Source organism: Plecotus auritus (assembly GCF_963455305.1).
Source record: "Plecotus auritus genome assembly, chromosome: 2".
Classification (NCBI taxonomy): Eukaryota; Metazoa; Chordata; class Mammalia; order Chiroptera; family Vespertilionidae; genus Plecotus; species Plecotus auritus.
This window is the reverse complement of record NC_137771.1, coordinates 17,571,915-17,585,618: the sequence shown is the minus strand read 5'-3', so window position 1 is coordinate 17,585,618 and position 13,704 is coordinate 17,571,915. Positions and strand designations below refer to the sequence as shown.

The 13,704-nt window shown below is 55.5% G+C and overlaps 1 protein-coding gene across 7 annotated transcripts in view; it reads left to right on the top strand.

Moving 5' to 3' along the window:
* The window catches only part of AHDC1 (AT-hook DNA binding motif containing 1), a 66,304-nt gene that overhangs the window by 36,169 nt on the left and 16,431 nt on the right, over positions 1 to 13,704 (top strand). For 6 of the 7 annotated variants that reach the window (XM_080653067.1, XM_080653070.1, XM_080653069.1 and 3 more), the window contains 3 exons: positions 7,468 to 7,645; positions 13,220 to 13,331; positions 13,466 to 13,503. The gene's annotated coding sequence lies outside the window, so the exon portion shown is untranslated. Of the gene's footprint in view, positions 1 to 7,467; positions 7,646 to 13,219; positions 13,332 to 13,465; positions 13,504 to 13,704 lie in introns of those variants that run through there. The other variant, XM_080653072.1, reaches the window with a different exon arrangement.

Below are 13,704 nucleotides of genomic sequence, written 5' to 3'. Positions count from 1 at the left end.
AAAGTGGTGCCCCACTGGCAGCCACCATGGGGTGGAGCAGGGCCCAGAGCCCACCTCAGCTCCCAACATCTCCCATCCATTCTCTGGAAACTTTCTTCCTGATAGAGCCTCTGGGGCATGGGTGAGGCTACATCATCGCACCCCCCCTTTCCTCAGTCAGCCCCCTACCATGCCCAGAACTCCAAGTGCCAGCAGACTGTGCCCCTGCCGTGCCCGCAGCCATGGCAACAAGCCCCCTCCCTCGACAGCTTTGCTCCTTCCTCTCCCCCCACCCCACTCCAGCAGCCAACTGCCCCAGCTGAAACCGGAGCTGATGCATCTGCGAGCCTCATGCCCAGACCCACATTCCATTTCTGTCCTCTTTCCCCCCCAGCTCTGGCGACGACATTTCTCCCCTTCATACCCCCTCCCTCCTTGCCTCTGTCTACTGCTACTCCCCCCACCCCCCCCACACACACTATCACTTAGGGTCTCCCCCTTCTTCCCACCCCATTTTCTGAATGTCTCATCCTTGGACTGTCTCCTGGTCTCTGGGTGTGTCAATCCCGTGTCCGTCTGCTGCTCCCCGTGGTGCCCTCAGTTCTCTTTGCCTTGCCCTGTCAGTGCAGGCTCCTTCTCCATCTCTCCCCCCCTGCGTGTATCTTGCTCACTCTCTGTCTTTGTCTCTGCCTCATCCTGCCTGTCTCTCTGTCTCTTTGTCTTGTTCTTCCTCCTCCGTCCCTCTCTTCCTCTCTCTTTTTTTCCTTCAGCATTCATATATTCTGTCCCCTCTCTCTGTCTGTCTCTCTCATCCTTTCCCTCCTTCTTCAGCCTCATCCTGTCCTGTTTCTTTCTGTTCTTCCTGAATCTGATTCTCTGCCTTGGTTTCTTCCTCCCTCTTTCTCTTCTCTCTGGCTCTCTCCCTCTAAATGCGTACATTTTCTTCAAGTCTTCTTTCTCATTTTCCTACCTGATCATTTCCCTCATGGGTCCCCGGGATGGTGCTGGGAGAAGGGGCCAGATGTCCTGGCACCCCATTGGGCAGGTGCAGTTGGGTCTCAGATGGGGAGGAGAGGGTCTAAGGTTAAAGAGACTATAGGGGTGGGGCACTAGGAACCTAGAGTGCCTGGCCTCCCTTTCCAGGGTTCCAGAGGCGGGGCTCCGTCTATCTAGTCTACCTTCTGCCAGCCTGGGTAGGGGCAGAGGGTAGTCTCAGGGGCTGAGCTGGCCCGAGAAGCCCCCTAGCAATAAGGACTCAAAGAAGAGCATGTCTAGACCTCACTGATTCCTGGGATTTGTCTCCTCCCCTGCCACAGTGGTGACTATCTCAGACTGCCTCAGTTTCCCCCAGTGGTACAGGGGTATTACTGCCCTTGCTCTATCTTTGACTTCTTTAAAGTACTTTGAGTTCCTGGAGCAAAGTCAAAGTTATGAAGAGAGAAAAGGTAGAGTGACTCCCACCCCCTTGCTCACCAACCCCATGGGGACTGCAGCACAGAAGAACTTGTTCTCAGGGCAGGGGTAGAATAAGGGTCCTGTCCCCTTAAGTATCTGGTGGAGGACAGTGCCCCGCCTCCTCCCCAAGACTGGCAGCCCCTGCTGTCAGGCCCTCCCTCCCACTCTGGGCAGTGGCCTCTAGCCCTCCTCCTGGCAGCCCCTGTTCAAGGAATGAGGTTAGAGTCATGGGAAACAGGCCCTGGGGTGGGGGTGCCAGCACTCCAGGGCTCAGCTCTTGCCTCTGGGTGTGATGAGGCCTGGTCAGATAGAAGTTCTAGGACCTGGGGTCTTGGCACTACTTACCAAGGGGCCAGGAGGGGGGAGTAAAGGTGTCTGGGGGAGGCGGTTTGCACGCAAGGCATGCTGGGCCCCCCTCGGCCTGGTGGGTGGGGGGAACAAAGCTGGCATCAAGGCCTCAGCTAAAATTAGCCGTTTCCCTGCGCGGGAACGAGCATGCCTGCCAGCCGCCCAGATCGCCGCTGCCTCGGCAGGCCATCTGTCGCCACGTTTTGCTCAGTCCCCCAGGATCCCCCAGCTCCAGCCACCTCCAGGGGCTAGAGGGACTCTGCTCTGAGGCTGTCCCTGGCCAGGGCTCTGATCTCCGCTGCTCTCGTGCTGTGTGACCTCAGGCTAGGCAGAGTCCCTCTCTGGGCTCCTACACAAGAGGGCCCTGGGTACTGACATCCTAGATTCCCCAGTCCTTTCAAGCACCAGGTGCTAATGCTGGTCATGGGGGGGGTAGGGTGTGGGCTGCTTTTCTCTCTTAGAGCTGGCCCCCTCTCTTGTCCATTATTTGAAGGTGGTCAGAGTGGGTTTTAGGGTAAAGGTCGAGGTGTATGAGAGACTGCTATCAGTTTCCTGGGTCTTCGCTGGACAGTAGGGCAGGTCTGTATCCAACAACACCCCAGCATTCCTCCCCTTGTGTCCCCCACATACACACATTATGGAACTCCAAGCAGTCTTACAAAACCAGCTCTAGTGGGAAGCCAGGAGGTGGAGGCTGAGCTCAGCTGATGCTAACTTCCTCTGTGGCTTGGCCAAGTCTCCTGCCCTCTCTTTATCTGTTTCCCCCTCTTCAATAAGAAGCTCCCATTTCTTGAGTACCTGCCCACTTTTTGCCTCATTGTCTCTTGAGGCTGACATTATTATCCCCACTTTACAGATGAGCAAACTGAGGTGCAGAAAGGTGAGGAAGCGTGGCGCCAAGGATGGATGGCTGTGTGCTCCTTCCCATGGCCCCCAGTGCTCTCCTTGCTGGTCTCCAGCCTCGACTACTTTCAGACCCTTACACTTCCCTGGCTGCTACCCCTACCCCACTCCAAAGCCGAGGCTGAGCTGCTGCTCCAGGGTCACTCCGCTTGGCCTGGGAGGAGCTCAGACTTGAACCCAGGCCCCTTGGCCCCAGGCCTCCCTTACTCTGGCCAGCAGGCTGGGCTTGTTCCCTGGGTGAGTCATGCCCCTGGACTTTGGCCTTCTTGTCAGGCTCTGTGGTCTGAATTTGGAGACGAGGAGGGCGGCCTTTGCAAGAAAGAGGGGCTTCCCTGGCAGCAGTGGGGGGCTTAAAGCTATCATCTTTCCTTCCTCAGTCCTGTGCCCTGAGGGCATGGCGAGAGCCACCCAAAACCTGTCTCCCCTCCACCGATTTCTAAGAAGTCTTATAGGAAATGGTCCTCAGGCTTCAGTGAGCACTCATTCTGCCCCCTCCCTAGATAACATCCACATTCAAGTAGAAATGAGGTGAGGCTGGAACTTGGGGTTGGTGGCATTTCCAGGTTATCTGTGTGCCCAGGTGGCTTCCTCCCCAGCACTCATCTTCCCCAGCACCAGGCCACTGGGTTACCCAGGAGGGAGGCCAGTGTACCTCCCCTCCTGGTGTCCAGGGACCAAGGTCACACCCAGAGCCGTATGCGCTTCCACCACCTCCTGGGGCCAGTGGTGTTTGTCACTGGGGCAACGTGCGGCTGTGCCTGGCTCTGGCAGTGCTGGGGTGACATTCATGCCCTGTGAGCTGTGACGCCTCTGCAGGCAGAGGACAGCACCACCCAGGCTGGCAGTGATGGGGGAGGGTGGGAGTGTGCTGTCACCTGTCCTAAGTGGTCAGGGGGTAACGTGTTGTGTGCCCATCCCAGTCTGGAGGGAGGACTCATGGGGAAGGCGTGAGGTTGTATCCCTGGCATATACCATGGGTTGGGGTTGGGGGGTAAGTCTGTACCCTCCTCACACCTGGAAGGTGAGGCTTGTGTCTGTGTCGGGTTGTGGGGGAGGTTCTCCAATCATTTCACATCCAGTTATTGGGTGTGGGGTAGCTGGGTGTATGTTAGTTACACCTTGTGAGGGTGATAGCCTGTGTTCCTGTCTCACACTGTCTGGGGGTATCAGATGTGCCCATCTCATGCTCTGTGGGAAGTGACAGGTTAGGAGAGTAGTCAGTCATGTCATATGCCTGTCTCTCCAGCTGTTGGGTATGTGTGAGATGTCACCATGTGCCCATCTCATGCTGTTGTGGGGAGTGACATGTGTGATTATCTCATGCTGTTGGGAGGTTGTCAGTAACTTAGGAGTTTGTCTTTCACCCTAAAGAGATAACATGTTGCCTGGTGGTATGGAGCTGACAGTTGGCAGAGCCTTCCCATGGAGACCACAGCACCCCAAAGGGGTGGCCAGCAGAAGCCCTGAGCACCAGGACAAGGGTGGGGGGTGGGGGGGCGGTGTCTCATTCCCACATGACCTACCTTCTGGCCCAGGTGCCAGCCCTAGAGATTGTTTCCCAGGAGGAAGGACCCAGTGTTTTTCAGACAACGGGGCCGCTGGGACTGGGGCAGGTGTGACTGGAGAGGTGGGGCACCAGGCAGGGTTTGCGAGAGGGGCTATCCCCCTAGGCCTGGGGGACCCTATTCCCTGCCTCGTCTGCCCCTGAAACTGTTAAACTAATTAAGGCTGTGGAGCCGCAGGATTAATCGGGGCAGCTCTCGCGGCCCGGAGCTCAGGTAGTCGATTAGTGTGCCGCGGAGGATATTGGATTTCTGAACCGCAAGTCAGCACTATTCGGGCCTGTTATCTCTCTGAGGCTCGAGGGTCAGGAGGCGGAGGCTCCCGGCCTGCTGGCCACCCCCGCCAGGCCAGCTTGGAGGTCCTCTTCCCCTGCCCACACTGCCATCCCTGCCTGTCAGCCTGTGTCCCCACCCACTTCCCCTGCCCGCCTGGCCCCGCTGCTTGCCCACTTGGCATCCTCACCCAGCTCTTCTCCCTGGCTCATCCTGTGCGTGGTCTCCTCCCTCTGTCTGCCTCCATCACCCTCCTGTTTCCGTCTGTGAGGCTGGCCTCCCTGTACTGCCATCTCCTCTGCCCCCCCCCCCGCTCCCCCTCCCCGTCCCACCTGGCCTGACTCACACTGTGTGCCTCACTGACCCGCTCTTCAGCTCTGACCAGCCTCCACCTCTGTCGTTTCCCTTCACTGTCCCTTCCTCCAGTCGCTCTCTCCGCTTTTGTATGTTTCTGTATCTCACAGTTTCTGATTGTCACTGTCTCTCATGTCTCTCCCTCTGGGTGTCTCTGTATCGTTCTCTCTCTCCCTCTCTGTGTTTTTCTCTCTCCCTCTGGCACTCAATCTCTCTCTCTCTCCCCCTGTCTTTCTTGTGTGGTCTCGGCTGGTGTCTGCAACCAGAACAAATCTCCCCCAGCCAACACCCCCTGAACAAGGAGGCCAGAGCAGCTAATGGAAAACATGTGATTCTGCCTTGCGCCTGGAGCACCGTGAAGGGAGCCTTAGTCCCAGCTCAGCCCCGGCTCCCCCCTCACTGCATTCCCCCCACCACACTGTCCCCCGCCTCCCATTGGCTCCCCCAGCCTGTGTGGGCACAGTCGCAAGTTCCCTAGTCATTTACATTTCAGGGATTGGGGGAGCTGTCATTTATCAGTTGGGGAGTATCAGGTTCTGGAGGGGCTGGGAGCAGCTTTGCTCTGTTGGCCCCCCCTATCTGCCCCGGCACCCAGGGCCAGGCAGACCCCATGCAGACTCCCCACCCCCACCCCCATATGTAAGAGAACAGGGCCAAGATGAGCTGAGCTGTGGGGGCCTGGATGGGGGGCAGCCAGTCCACCCCCCTTGGAGGGCTCTGGAACCACCCAGATTTCCATCTTTTCCACCCTCTTGCGCCCCTGGGGAGCTGCAGAGCGGGGGGCTCCCTAAGGGCTTGGGAGCTGCTGGGCTGCATTTCTGTGCCCACCCAACCACGGGGAAAGGGGGGATGGATCAGAGGAGGGAGGCTCTGGCAGGTTGGAATTCTCCTTCTCTGCCTGTGGATAAATTGTCCCTAATCCAGGCTTGGGGAGCTGTCTGGCTCCTACAGAGAGAGAGAGAGAGAGAGAGAGAGAGAGAGAGAGAGAGAGAAGGCAGGAGATAGGGAGGAGGGAAGCAGGCATACAAACACAGTGACACAGACACACACTGTCTCACAAAGGGTCTCTCACATGCGCTCACACACGCACTGACGAGTTACACAAAGGTACCACACAGATCCTGAGGCACCCTTGGTCTGACAGGCACACTTTGGCACACAGACCCTCTCACCCGTGTTGACACTGACAGAGCTATACTAGCACAGAATGACATGGCACCAAGGACCCATCGACACACACAGACACAGTAATAAGGTCATACAGTGCACAAATGCCTGGACACATGCATGAGCACATACCAACCCACGGTGAAACAGACCCATAGGGACACCGTGACCAGTACGCTGTCACACCATGACCCTGAAAACCCAGAGAAAGGCAGCGGTGGGAGGGAGGCAACGCTGATCCACAGTGACACCAGTGCCCACAGTCACAGGCTCGAGACTGGAAACCTGCAGGGACAGCAGAGGACCAGCTGCATTCCCCCTCCCCACCCCACCACACACATTCAGAGAGCTCTGAGACAGGCAAACGCCGGTGCGGCTCCTGACACAGAGGATGCAGAGAGCCAGGCAGAGTGTGTGCAGAGAGGCACACTCATGGCCTGATCACAGCTTGGGCACACCTTTTCATACATAGGCACACATACTTTCACCTCTGTCCTCACAGGTGTGCAAACACAGACTCCGGTGGACATAAATAAAGCTGAATAGACTCAGATGCATACACCCATATGTAAGACACCAGATCCAGGTATACGTCAGGCGCGCACACACACACACACAATCCCATACATGTATACTCTTAGACATACATATACCTGCATAGACATACAAAAATATACAGAGAAGCATAAGTAGACCCAGGACCCCACGTGCAGGTATATTTATCCAGACAACTGAACACTCATAGACGGGCATCATACAGGCAGGATCTCTAACACATACAAATCCCAAGGCAACCAGAACCTGTAAGGAGTCTATGAGGCCGAGTTCTCAGATCCTATCTGGGCTCCAGTACACACCTCAAGGAGGCAGACTAATAGGCAGGAAGCAGCAGGATAGTGCAAAGGACCCTGGCTATTAAAGAAAACAAGGGATGTAGCCAGCTGATAGAGAAAGGTAAGTGTCAGCTGCATATACATCCCTCGTGGAAATCTGCATACACCATCACTCTGAACAGCAACTCACACCTGCACTATAAATAAGCTCTTAGCATTTTATAGTCTCCCCAGAGTGCTCCTCCCCAATCACAAGATCTCCCCACTTAATAGATGAGAAAACTGAGAGCCAGAGAGGTTAACTGACTTGCCTAAGATCACACAGTTAGTGAGGGTGGAGCCAAGGACTAACTCCCAAGGCCAGGTTCGTTCCACCATAGCCTGTGTGTTCGTGTTCATGCATGTGTATGCCCCTATACATACAAAGATACTGCTTCCCAATAGGAGCCTGAGGTTCACAACTCCTCCGTGAAATGAGGTTTGAGCTGATTTAATTGTATGCAAGAGTGAACCCCACCTAGGCTGCCTCTTGGTCCCTCTGTCTGGCTCATCCGTGGCCATGAGTAAGCCTGTGGTGCTGTTTGCTTCCACAGATGGGAGTTTGCCTGCTTGTCTACCCATCAGCCTGGACCCCAGAGCCTGCCCAGCTAAGTGCGTGCAGAGGGCCCCGGGTTCGGGGCAACTCTCAGGCTGCCACGGAGACCACCCTGGAATCACTGGTGAAGACTGGCCTTGCCTGCTGAGCCGGGCCTGTCTGCACAGCCTGCTCAGGTAAGGAACAGTGTACAGGGAAACCAGGTCTGAGCTTCGGCCACCCCCACAAAGTAGGCACCAGGGGAACTTACTTCCCCGTCCTAACAGGGATTTCCCCCTCCCAGCTTAGGCCAAAAAGAGGCCCTTGATAGAACCCAAATATATTAACACAACTTACTCAAACTCCTCATTACCCAGAAAGGGGAACCAAGGCCCGTGGGTACACAGCAAGTTTCCCTGAGTCCTGCCCCCTAGTCTGGGGACTCTTCCCTGCTCCTTGATGACCTGAGATAACTGGGAAGAGAGGGTTTGTAACAATGAGCAGAACTCAGGGCAAAGGTGGAAACCAGAGTGCCTGATGTGTGCAGTCCACCCCCAGGACTGAAATCTGTGGAAGCAAGGGCTGGGCCGCCAAGGCGAGGTGCTGAGAGGACCCAGTCATTCAGGTACACCAGGCTGCCCAATCAGGATGAGGTGGAGCAGGGGGCACACTAGCCCACCTACTCCTGGCCCACACTAGCCCACCCAGGCTCAAGAGCCACAGAGGCCAGGTGGGGCTGTCCTGCCCTGCAGAGGCAACTCCCTGAACTGACACATGAAGCCTCCAGGCTCCAGGAAGCTCCCTAGAGCCCAGCCTGCCTGGGGACTCCACCCAACTTCCAAAAGAGCATTCCTGGGGCCTGAGGTCTGGGGGTGGGGCCTCCTGGGATTGTAAGGGCGGGGAGGTTCAGTTGTGGGAGGATGCAGGGCTGTGTACCCACATATTGTGTACAAACACACAGGTGTGCATGTAAGCTGGTGTGTGTGGGGGGGTGGGGGGGCTCTATCCTTACGTGTGCAAGGTTCTGTATATGAGTTATTATATAAGTGGACTGAGCTGGGGGTGTTTGAGGGTTGTGTATATAGCACACTGGAGTGAGGAGTATGCAGGATTCAGAGTGTGTCCTGGGCAGGTGTGGAGTGTTGTGTGTACCACACTGGATGGTGTATGTGTACAGGATGTCAGTCTACACTGGAGAGGTGTGTAGACAAGAATTTGAATACACTGGGGTGATAGGTGGTGTGTGTGGTCTGTGTATACATTGGGATCTCTCCGTGTGTCACTGGGAAAAGCATGTGTTCAGGGCTGGGTGTTGTGTGCACATGGCACCATTTGTGCTTTGGAGGTGGGCTGGGCAAGCCTTCAGCTGAGCTGGGCTCAGCAGTGCCCAGCCTTGTGGCCAGATCACTGAAGTCACTTCCTTTCCAGCAGCAACTTTCCAGGAGGAGGAGTTCTTCAGACCTGGGCAGGAGGGGGGGTGGCGGAACAAGGAGCTCTCAGGGGAAGGAGGTGGGCGGGGGTGAGAGGCTGTGGGGAGGGCCTGGTGGGGCTGGAGGAGGGGAGTCCTCTGGGAGACGGAGGGAGAGACAAGGACAGAAGTCTGGGAGGGCCAAGGGCAGGAGGGGATGGGGGCGGAGCAGGGCGGGAAGCACAGTCCCTGGGTGACCTCGGAGGGAGGAAGGGAGGGCCTCCAGGCAGGGTGACCCTCGGGTTCAGCCAGAGCTGGCTGTGGTGCCTGCACACCTGGCACCCAGGTCAGGGGGCTGGCAGGGGCGGGTCTAGGGCAGACCTGCTTGCCAGGTGCCCCACTCCATGCAGGAAGGGGGTGGGCGAGGGCCTCACAAAGGAGCTCTGTGTGTCTGGGGGTAGGGTGGGGTGGGGTGTGCTGTGCTGGGGCGGGGGCTGCTGGCTCCGGGGAGCAGGGCGGGGCTTGTTCCCCTTGGGGGCATCAGTGGCTCTGAGGGGACACCTAGTGGCGAGGGAGGATAGTGCAGCAGGATGGCTGAGGTGAAAGGGGTGGGTGAAGAAGCTGGCAGGGGGTAGGTAGAATTCAAAAATTAAAACTGGTGGTTGGAGGAGGCTGCAGAGGAAGGGGCTGCCTCTGGACAGTGAAGAAGTTTGGTTTAGAGGATCCCAACAAACCTAAATTAAGACTTCAACTCTTCCACATCATGGCTGTTTGTCCTTAAGGGCATAATTTAACCTCTCTGGGCCTCCATTTAAATGCCAAATAAGTGACAGCTACCAATATTTTTTCATTATTGTTATTTTTGTTATCATTTCGGGCTGGAGTCAGGTTGGAAGATTTTTAGGTGTAATTGGGTGGATGGGAGGGGGCTGAAGAGGAGGAGATTGAGAGGGGTGTTGCTTAGTTCCTGAGGGGACAGGTCCTGGGAGATAAAGGCCCCAAAGGGAGATGCTGGAGCTCTCACAGCAGCAGTAATGGCCCTTTTGATGTAGTGTTTTCCATTTGAGGACATCCCTGAGCCTTCAGTCCAGGCTGGGAGGGAAATGGGGGGGGGGGGGGAGTGTGCAGGCTGGAGAGAGGGTCATGAGGCCGGAAGTGAGAGCTGGGCCTGGCAGCCTGGCTCCCCTGGGGAGGCTGTGGGTGGGGGAGGGGGGCAGTCTGGGGAAGGGGTGGGGTGGTCACAGCCACAGCCGGGGGAGGGTGGGGCTGGGGACTCAAGGATGTGGGCTGGCGCTTCCCGGCACTGTGCACAGCAGGTTGGGGCCCCCTCCCAGCCGTCTGGTGTCCCCATGGGCAGGCTCAGACACACTGACCCAGAAGCTGACAGAGGGACAGAAAGATCCTTTTGACTTTGTTCACAGACATGGGATAGGTGGTACCCTTGGGAGGGGTCCAAGAAAATGGCCACCTGGGTGTGGTGGGGAGAAGAGCCAGCTGCTTCCCTCAGATGCCGGAGCCTGCAAGAGAGAGCAGAGGACAGTCAGGAGGTCTGGCAGGAGGACATGCCCAAAGGTCTTCACGGGTGGGTGGAACAGAAGCAACCACTGGAAAGGAGGTTTTTCTCTTCTGCCAAGATCACAGCCGCTAGTCCCAAGTGGGAGGTCTCTAGAGCAGGGAGGCTTACTTAGTAAACACCACCCTCGGTAAGGGAGGGATGGTGGCTTCTGGTAGGCATCTCTAGGAAGGTATCAGGAGCCATGGTCAGCCATAGCGTTTGGAAATCAGAATTGGAGACTCCAGATCCGGAGCCCCTTCCCTCCTTTGTGAGCATGTTACCCACAGTCCTTTCTGCGAGAGCAGGGTGAGATTCTTGAAGCGGAGAGAGCCTAATGAGACTGGCCTGGGAGGGGCTAGGCATGGGAAGGGCAGAACCCTGAGTGATCCAGTAGGCAGGACAATGATGAGGACCAGCTAAGGCCTGGGAGCTGCAGGGAGGAAAGGGACAGTGGACAGAGGGATGTTCTGCCTGAATGAGCAACCGAAGGGCCCTCCCCAGGCTTTGGGCAAAGGCTCTTTCCCTCTTCCATCTCAGTTTCCTCATCTGTAAAATGGTAGGGGCTCGAGGTGGCACTAAAACATTGTACCCACTCAGGGGGAGCTGTTTAAAAATACAGGTTCCCAGCCCGGCCGCTGTGGCTCAGTGATGGAGCGTCGACCCATGCACCAAGAGGTTGCCTGTTGGATTCCCAGTCAGGGCACACACCAGGTTGCAGGCTCTATCCCCAGTAGGGGTGTGCAGGAGGCAGCTGATTGATGCTTCTTTCTCATTGATGTTTCCTTCTCAGTGATGTTTCTGTGTCTAACTCCCTCTCCCTTCCTCTCTCTTAAAAAATAAAAGCCCTAGCCAGTTTGGAAGGCTTTCCTCCCAGCCTGGATTGAAGGCCCAGTGGATAGAGTGTCAGCCTCTGGCCTGAAGGGTCCCAGGTTCGATTCCGGTCAAGGGCATGTACCTTGGTTGCAGGCTCCTCCCCGGGATGTGTTTCTCTCACATCGATGTTTCTCTCTGTCTTGCCCTCTCTCTTCCACACTCCCTAAAAATCAATGGTAAAATATCCTCCATTAAGGATTAACAAACAAACAGAAAATTAATTAATTAAATAAATAAAAATCAGTAAAAATACAGATTCCCATTTGTCCCTTCAGATCTGTGAGTCAGACTCCCCTGGACTAGGGCCTGGGCATCTGGAATGTTCCACAGCTCCCCCAGGCCCAGGGTTTGGAAGCCAGTGGGTTAGATGGTTTTAAGGTTCCTCCCAGCCTTAAATTAGATCACAGCTCTAGAAGGAGCATTTTCAGGAGTGGCTGAAGGAGAGCTGCAGGAGCTGGGAGTAGAAGGAGGCTTTGGACTTAGGGCAGAATTAGGAATCCTGCCACTTAGCAGCTATGTTACTACAGGCAAGTTACACAATCGCTCTGAGCCTGTTGCCTCTGTAAGGAGGGGAAGATAAACCATGAATCCTGGGTTGCTGTAAGGATTCAGTGGGTCATATGTGTGGAGGCGCTTTGTAGATTGCAAATCGATGTCCACCAAGAGGGATGGAGGAGTGTCCTTATGTATACCATCCTGTCCCTGAGTCCGGTCTGCAGTTTTCATATGGGGTGACAGCACAGGGCAGTATGGCAGCCAGTGAGAGTCTGCAGGTGTCTATGTGGGGTGGACACTGGGGATTAGGTCAGGGCCAAACACTAGGCACAGTCAGGGTCTTTAAGACCCTCATGGTAGTCAGGGCCCATTCAGCTCCTTGTTCCCCAAGATCCCTCTCTTGGGGATCAGCCAAGGCCCTGAGTCCTCAGGCTCCCTTGAAAGTCGGACATGCCTGGATCTAAATCCCAGCTCTGCCCAGACCCGCTCAGGGAGTCAATTGGTAAATATTTATGTCGCATCCATAGCCCAGGCCCTAGGGTTGGGATACAGCGGTAATAAACAAGACAGATGCAGTCCCTGCCCGTAAAGAGCCCACACTCCAGGGGGACACACTGCACAGCCAGTTATACAAGTAATTGATTGCAGTCATGATAAATACTATGAAGGTGAGACAGAGAGGGCTCTGAGAGTGTTTAGCACGGTGCGGGGGTGGGGGGTCAGAAAATGTCCCTTTTCACATTCTTGTCTCCCTCCCTTCCCTCATCCTCCTTCTTGGGTCACACTTGGGTCTGGGGAGGAATAAGAGAGAGCCCATGAGTGCTCGGTGTGCTTCATGCATCCATTCAGTATTTTTTGAAGCACACTTGTGGGCCGTGTGCTGATCAGGGTGTTGGGAGATACACAGAAGTGAACAGGACAGAAATCCTTGCCCTCGTGGTGCTTAAAACCTCACAGTGGGTGGTTTCCTCGTCTGTGAAAATGGGGGTGATAATCATATTGATCTTAGGTTTGTAGGAAATTAGATGAGATAATCCATATGAACTGCTTAGGCCAGTGTTTGGCAACAAGAGGAAGGTCTCCAAAGAATGAGCTTCTATTGTTGACTCTCTGGTATGATTGCTAAACCTTTGACCTCAGGCACTTTTCACTTTCTCTTTACAGCTTTTATCCCAATAATAATTAAGTCATTTTGATTATCTGATGTTTTGTCTACCCAGTCCTTGTGCAAAGTAGGCACTCCATAAATAATATGAATGAATGATGTTACTTCATCTCTGAGCCTCCATTTCTTCATCTGCAAAAATGGGGTTATTAATAGCCCCTACCTCACAGGATTGGTATGAAGAATTAAATGAAATGATGCCTGGACAGCTTCCAGCCCAGTGCCTGGCATGCAGTAGGTGCTCACTAAACCTGAGCTGCGATGGTCCTTTCCAGGAGCTGTCCACACCCCGAGGCCTGGGCTCAGGCCGAAGTTGTTCCACAGCACCCCCAGCTGACAGCCAGCAACTAGCAGAGCCCCCAGGCACGGGGGCCCTCTCTGTTTCAGGTCAGCCGGGTGTGTGCGCTGGAGGGAGCTGCGGGGGTATGTGGAGGAGACTGGGCCGGTGGGCAGGTGGGCAGTGATTGGGCTGTGGCCACCAGACCATTCAGATCTCCTGTTGCCTGTCTTGTTGCCCACAGATATCTCCAGTGTGACAGCCCAGGCGGCAGAGCCGAGGGTGAGTGGCTGGGGTTCCCCTGGAACCCTGGGAATGGGGACAAGAAGGAGGGAGGCCTTGCCCTTGATAGGACTTCCTGGTCCTCCTGCAGGGGCCTAGCCCTCTTCTTCAGTTTGGTCTGGAGTGGTTGCCCTGCCCTGCTATTCTTCCCTATCAGAGGCAGGTATCCTGAGCACATAGCCAGGATCTAGAAGGGGGTGA